This window comes from Mus caroli, unplaced genomic scaffold (assembly GCF_978045245.1).
Source record: "Mus caroli unplaced genomic scaffold, Mus_caroli_1 scaffold_10, whole genome shotgun sequence".
In the NCBI taxonomy this organism is placed as follows: Eukaryota; Metazoa; Chordata; class Mammalia; order Rodentia; family Muridae; genus Mus; species Mus caroli.
In genome coordinates this window covers 73,194,336-73,201,269 of record NW_028227265.1, presented here as the reverse complement: position 1 = coordinate 73,201,269, position 6,934 = coordinate 73,194,336, and the positions used below count along the sequence as shown (strand labels likewise).

Genomic DNA, 6,934 nt, shown 5'->3' with positions numbered 1-6,934 from the left:
ACCTTTGTGAAAGGTTTTTGTTGTTGGGTTTTGTTTGTTTGTTTGTTTTTTATTTTGTTTTTACAATGTAGAGAAGGTCTCAGAATGAACAATAAATAAATGTATTATTTTCAGGATAATTCAGAAACTTCTTGCTTATACAGTTTGTCTAAATTAACAATTACCTAAGTATCGTCACTAGTTTCACATTGCTGGTTTATGATTATCCCCAAATTTAATGCAGCTTAAAACAACAAACATGTATTATCTTGGTTTCTTTGAGTCAAGTATCAGGGCAACGTTCAACAGAGCAATTCAGCTTGTTTCGTGAGGTAGTGGTTAGGCTGTGTTTGGGACTTGTGATACTATTGAGAGACTGCATTGAGATGGACTAAGGTTGTACTTCCAAGTGCGTGCACATAGTTGCCAGCTGCACTAGATTCTCTGCTAAGTGGGTTTTCTTCAGAAAACTACCTTAGAGTATGGCTGTTGATTTCCCCTACAACAGACAAGCTGGGAGAAAGCATCCAACTGAGGGAAGATACCTATATTTTATAATCTAATCTTAGAAGTGATACCCTATCACTGCTGTCATAGTGTGTTTGTTAAGAGTCTTTAACCCAACCCACATTAGAGAGGCAGAGGATAACACAGGAGGCAAAATCGATGGGAGCATCGATTTTAGAGGCACCTGGAACAAATGTGGCTGATAACATGTATCATGTTATTAACATGTACTTTTAGCAGTTAAAAGTAATCATTACATAAGAATATCTTAGCCAAAGTATGTCCAAAAGAATTTAATTCTGACAAGGAAAAAAAGCCTGATTGTGAAGTAATATGTGAACTATACTAGCATCAGCTCCTCCAGAAAAATAATTTAGAAATATTTTATATTAATTATCCTAAAGAATATTATTTAATGTTGCCTGAAGGGTAGAGAATCTGAAAAGAGTGTTTGAGGTTATCTTTTACCCTTTTACATAGCTGAAATTGGGTCAAAATAAATGTATCGAAGATAGCTTTTGAAAAGGAAAACAGTTAGGAAAAGGCTAGGGCTGGTTATAGATAAAATGCAGATCAGTGGAAAATTTCTGTTAAACCCGTGTGATCAAATGGGGGTGGGAAAAGTGTGTTTTGGAAATGTGCTTTGATTTTTTTAAAAAAAATATTTAGATGGCAAGTGTGAGTGGTAGTGGGTAACAGAACTATACTCCATGTTGCTGTGTATATCAGTCCAAGGTGTGCTCCTTAAAGACCTCTACTCAGCTGAAGCCAGAATATTTTACCTTGCTGCAAACCAGCAGCAGCAACAAAATGTAGGATGAGACTTATAAAGCAAGGTTTATTAAAAATAAATTTAATACAGTTTTAGTAAGGACATTGACAGAGGGAGAGAGAGGGAATTAATAAAACAAGGGTACACACCCTAAGTATGATCTTGGGCTTTTCAAGATAGAATTATATTAAAGTGTGTTAACAATAGCAATACATAAAATTTTGATGGCCTTTAAAGTTATATTATTTAAAGGTTTTTTTAAAGTAAATAAACCTGTTTTAGATCTACTTGTTTTTATCTAGTCAGCATTCTGTTAGTAAATAAACTATGTTGGTTTATTGTATATTATATAGTTTCGAGTGTGATCCAATAAAGACATAGGTTTAAAAAAGAACAATAACCTTTACTACCCATGCTTCACAAGAAAGTCAAGACTGTTTTGATTCTCATTGGTTCTTAGCAAGTACAGATTTGCAAGTCTCTTCCCTTTCTAAGCCCCCTTGATTGTCCTGCACCACTGGCACCAGCTTCATTCTATACACTTGATTGCACTTCACCAGTACAGCTTTTGCTGACTAGCCTTAAAAGCTTGTTGGGAGCAAAAGATTCTCGCTTCATGTTTGTTATGGCACTATTTCGACTATGACCCAATATAAAATTGTCCATGCTTCTTCCCATGTTTGACAGGTACTGGGAATCCTTATTTATTTGCAAAATGTTATCCAACTTTATGGGCACAAAACAGATATACACAGTTCAAGTTTGAGCAATGAATTTAAGGTGCTTAGTTCTAGAATTATCCATTTACACGTTCTTCCAGAATAGAGTGCATATAGAATTGTTTAAACATTTAAATGAAGAAGCCAGCTTTAAGAAGTAAACCACACTTAGCCTTTCTGCCCATACTGCTTAGTTATTTATAGATGTGGTGGGGGTGGAGAAACAAGTGACAGGAACCTCAGATACTAAATAAACTCACCACTTTTACCATCTTTCCCTGGTATTCAAGTTTTGGTAATTTTCCTCTTTTGTTTTTACACAATCATGGAATTGTCTTTCAAGTTTTCAATTGTGGTAAAGCAATGCACACAAAATAAAATTTATCAGTTTATTCAGTTAAAAATGTACCAGTCAATGATATGCAATATATTTATAGTGGCTAGTGACTATCTCCACTATCTACCTCCATAATTACTTACATTTTTTTATACAGCTAAAAGTGTATGTCCATCAACCACCCCTTCCCTACTCCCTTCACCAGGTCCTGACAATCCTATTCTATGTCTATGATTTTGTCTACACTAAGTATTTCACATAAGCAGTATCATGTCTATTGTCTTTATGTAGTATTGAAATGTTAGCAATATTGAGTTCTCTGGTTCATGGGTAGGAATGTATTTCTATTTATTTCCCTCTCACTTCCAGCAGCAGTGCTTGTACCTTTCACTGTACAAGTCCCCAGTCACCTGACTGATTAAATTAATTCCTAAATATTGTATTCTTGCAAATGAAATTATCTTCTTTAATTTCCTGTTCAGATTGTTCATTACTGTATAGAAATACAACTAATCTTTTCTGCTGACCTAGCCTACTGTCTTTTTCCTGAAGTCATTTGTTAATTATATGGTGTTTTGTTTTGTTTTTGACACAAAAACACAGCTCTCACTTCAAAGAGGATAAAAGATAGTTATTCTGGAGCTAAACATGACTCCATATCTGAGAACATGGCTTCAGGTTGTTCCAACTACTGTGTTCCAACCTTAACATTTTTTGACGTTTTTATAACCGCAGAACAGAAGAAAGTCTGGATCAAGGCCCTTTTCAAATAGAGGATAGAAGTATGAGGAAGGTGGGCTGTAAGAAATCAGGAAAATCTCTGCCACAGGTTTCAGTTGTTATCTGATACATGCTTAGCATTTTGGTTGGTGAAGTTTGTTACTCTATTAAGTTAATACACCCCAAAAAGCTGTATGTGACAGTCATAAGGATGTTAGGTCAGACACAGTGAGCAATGGATGGCTACTGGGGATTAAAAATAGTTCAAGATAATTTGATTCTGAATATCTACATTCCAGCTGTCCATAAACACAAAGTTCCAATCAGTCAGTGTTGAAAGAGAATCATTAACATGTGTGTGACTTTTGTGTGTGTGTGTGAATTTCAGTTCTGTTTTACTTTGGTTTTGCAGAATCTTTAGTGCTTTCTACACTATGTAAGGTCATATCTGCTAACTGAGATAGTTTTACTTTTTGTTCCCTACTTGGATGCCTTACATTTCTTTATTAATTGCAGGAAACAAACAAACAAAAAACATGTATAGCTGAAAGAGATTTGTGGTATCAAGCTCAGAACCTTTATTTTAACCAAATACTGTGAGAAAACTGAGACTTCAAGGTTTTATGAGACTTGCCTGGTTCTCACAATTTGTTATGGAAGAAGCCTAAAGTCATGTCATTTCTGACTCTCTCCCTAGCTCAGATCACCCTCAGTGTTTTGTTTTAATACTTTAGGTGATGTGCATTGAGAGGTAGGCAAGAATGTGCCATCGTCCTGGGTGCTCATATAGCTGTGCAGGGTAAATAATAATTCTGTCAAAGAAGAACCAAGTTTTTGAAACTGGTATCTGTGAGCAATATGACACAGTAATTGTATGTACAAGTTAAAACAACATCATGTTTGGGTCAAAGCAAACTGAAGAAGTTGAATAAACCTAAAGTTCTCAGATTTGTGGTTATGTTGGCATAACATGTTTTCATGTTCTTACATACATTTAAATGCTATTTTGCTAGCATTTATAGGAAGAAATTAGAGGTGGGGGTGAGGGTAGCGGCAACCTTTAGAAAACAAGGCAATATTGTAAATCTTTTTGGATTAAAGCGACCCACAAATGGTATGCCTTTTAGTAAAAAAACAAAAAAAAGCCTGCTCTTTCAGGGCCAGATCTCTAAGTTTAATGAGTGGGGCTTTTATGTGTTTCATGTGCCTTGTGACCTCTTAGTGCTTAGCTGTTTCCCTTTTCTCTTTAGAAAGACCACCTTGTGGAATGACCTTCCTTCATTTCTCTGAACTGTGGACTCTAAATTTTAGGACTGTGCTTGGTTATCAGGTGTTTCTTTAAAAAAAAAAATATGTTACTGGTCTACTCTAAACAACTTTGGTGGTCTATTTGTCTATTTTTGCGGGTGTCCAGACATAAATTATTGGCTGCCAATCTGATTCTGAGTGCCTCACTGAAAGTATTTTCTCTCAGACTCTCACACGTTCTTTCTCCATTAATACCACTTCATGACACCTGAAGATTTTAAGACCTAAAATAGTGAAACATGAAGTTGTTATGGTCTGTTTGAGAAAAGCTCTCTAAAACAAAACAAAACAAAAAAACAAAAAACAAAAAAAAACCCAATATGTGAATTTTCTTTAATAATTACTTAAAATTTAAATCTCTAAAATTGAATCGGATCTGTATTTTAAACATAGTATGTTAGCACTTTATCTGAGTTAGTATATTTATATACAAATTATACTTCCACTATTGAGATGTAAAACATAGTGAAATAAATTAGCATCATATGATGAGAATTTACATGAAATTCACATGAAATGGTTTGTCAGTCATCACATATGTATAACTTAACACAGCTTAGAAAGAACTTTATGGAATCAGATTGCCTGAGGACAAAATAAATCATTAGAATCTGAGTTTGAGAGACTCTTCTATTCCTATTGTTCCTGTTGGCCTCTGTATAGATTTTGACTGGAATCTCAAAGGATGGAGCCTCAACTGAAAAATGCCTACCTAACATCCAGTAGTTGTGGAGGATCCAGATGCAGTGCAGGGCATTTTCTTAATTAGTGAGTGATCTAAGAGGACCCAGCCTCTGTGTGTGTGTGTGTGTGTGTGTGTGTGTGTGTGTGTGTGTGTGCAGCCTCTGTGTGTGTGTGTGTGTGTGAGGGAGAGAGAGAGAGAGAGAGAGAGAGAGAGAGAGATCAGTCAAAATGGCATCTTTTTTTTTTTTTTTAATGTAGCCATATACTGGAAGTAAATGTGTAGAAAACGGGGTCCTCTGGGGGGCATGCCCAGCTGCACTGAGCTGCATGCTGTCCCCAGAGTACCATTGTCCAGCCACAGCCCTCCTGGACTTCACCAAGCCTTCTGTACCAGGAACATCCAGGTTAGACCCTTTCCCGCCCAATCCGCTGCCCAGCGGATCCCCTGGGGCATGCCAATCTGCAAGAGCTAATTGCCCTGTAATGTTTTCTAGGTCTGAGAATTCCTATATTTTCTGAGACTTACTTTTATTTATGTATATGGGCATCTTATCTGTATGTATGTCTATGCATTGACCCTTGAAGATGATTGTGAGAATTAAGGTGTAATGATATATACAAGTTTTGAGTGGTTATTACAGAATGGTAAATAAACTGATTTATAGCACTGAAACAATATAATTGGTTAATGTTTATTTTGAGTATTACATAAATGTTCCAGCTATACTATGAACAAAAGGAAGGCAACAAGACAAGACCAGAGCATCTAAGAATTAACTCTCCACATCCAAAAAATACCTGGGATATATATTTTTTCTTTTTTCTGTAAAAGTTTTCCTCTGACTTTGGGGGCGGGGGCAATTATTCTTATGGTCAAAGAGAGCAATTAAAGAGCTCTTCAAAAGGACCAGAGTTGAGGTTCCAGCACCCATGTCTGGTAGGGGATTTGATGCTCCCCTCTGGTCTCTTGGGCACCTGCATATATTACATGCATACACATACTAATTCATTAATGTTTCTCATTGGAGAGTAACTCTGCTAATTCTCTACCAAATTCCATTCTAGATTTATTGATAGTTGTACCTTGCTTTTTTTTTCTCTGAAGGTTATGAAATGACTTCTAGCTTCATTATTCCTTGTCTTTATTGGGGATTATAATATTGAAAAAAGCATTCTCTTCTATTTTATTTATATTTTCATTAGTCACTTATATAGATTTGTAGGTTTTTTAATATTAATATAATATAATCCATGATTTCCCTTCATACTTTATATCCAAATTGTCCAACATCTGCCCATTAGGCACACAATCAAGTTAATTCCAAGGTTCCCTTTTCAAAGTATTATAATTGCTTTTGTTATAGTTTGCCTTTAGTTAACTCAGTCCATCTTTAAGAAATACTGCCACACACAGCAGTTATGGCATACACTTTTAATCCCAACAAGGCTAACCTGGTCTACAGAGTGACTTCCAGGACAGCCAGGGATATATAGAGAAACTATGTCTGGGAGGCAAATGTTATTGGTAGTTTTTAAGGAAATACCAAGTAGCCTGGAAAGGTGAAACTTGAAAGATGAACTTTTTCATAGTAGCTTCATCTTCTGGAAGTGCAAGCAGCTCCCAAGAATGTGCAGTATATAGAGTGGATTTGTAATTATAGGGGTGGACCCTGAAGCTTCTTGACTGACCATCCTTGTCAAAATCCATAAGCTTCAGCTTCAGCATCGTTAACTAAAGGTGAAGAGCAATCAAGGACTTCAGACCTCCATGTGCAAATGTATACACACACATCCAAAATAAACCTCCCAATACACCAATATACACAGAAAACTGTTAAGCTTTACTGAAAAGTCACTGAATACAAAAACTTGTATGATGTTGTGTATGTGTTTTGGTAATACTTTAAT

The 6,934-nt window shown here is 35.8% G+C and overlaps 1 protein-coding gene across 1 annotated transcript in view; it reads left to right on the top strand.

Annotated features, from left to right (window-relative positions):
- The window catches only part of Fbxo8 (F-box protein 8), a 41,231-nt gene that overhangs the window by 1,251 nt on the left and 33,046 nt on the right, over nt 1–6,934 (top strand). The window lies entirely within an intron of this gene.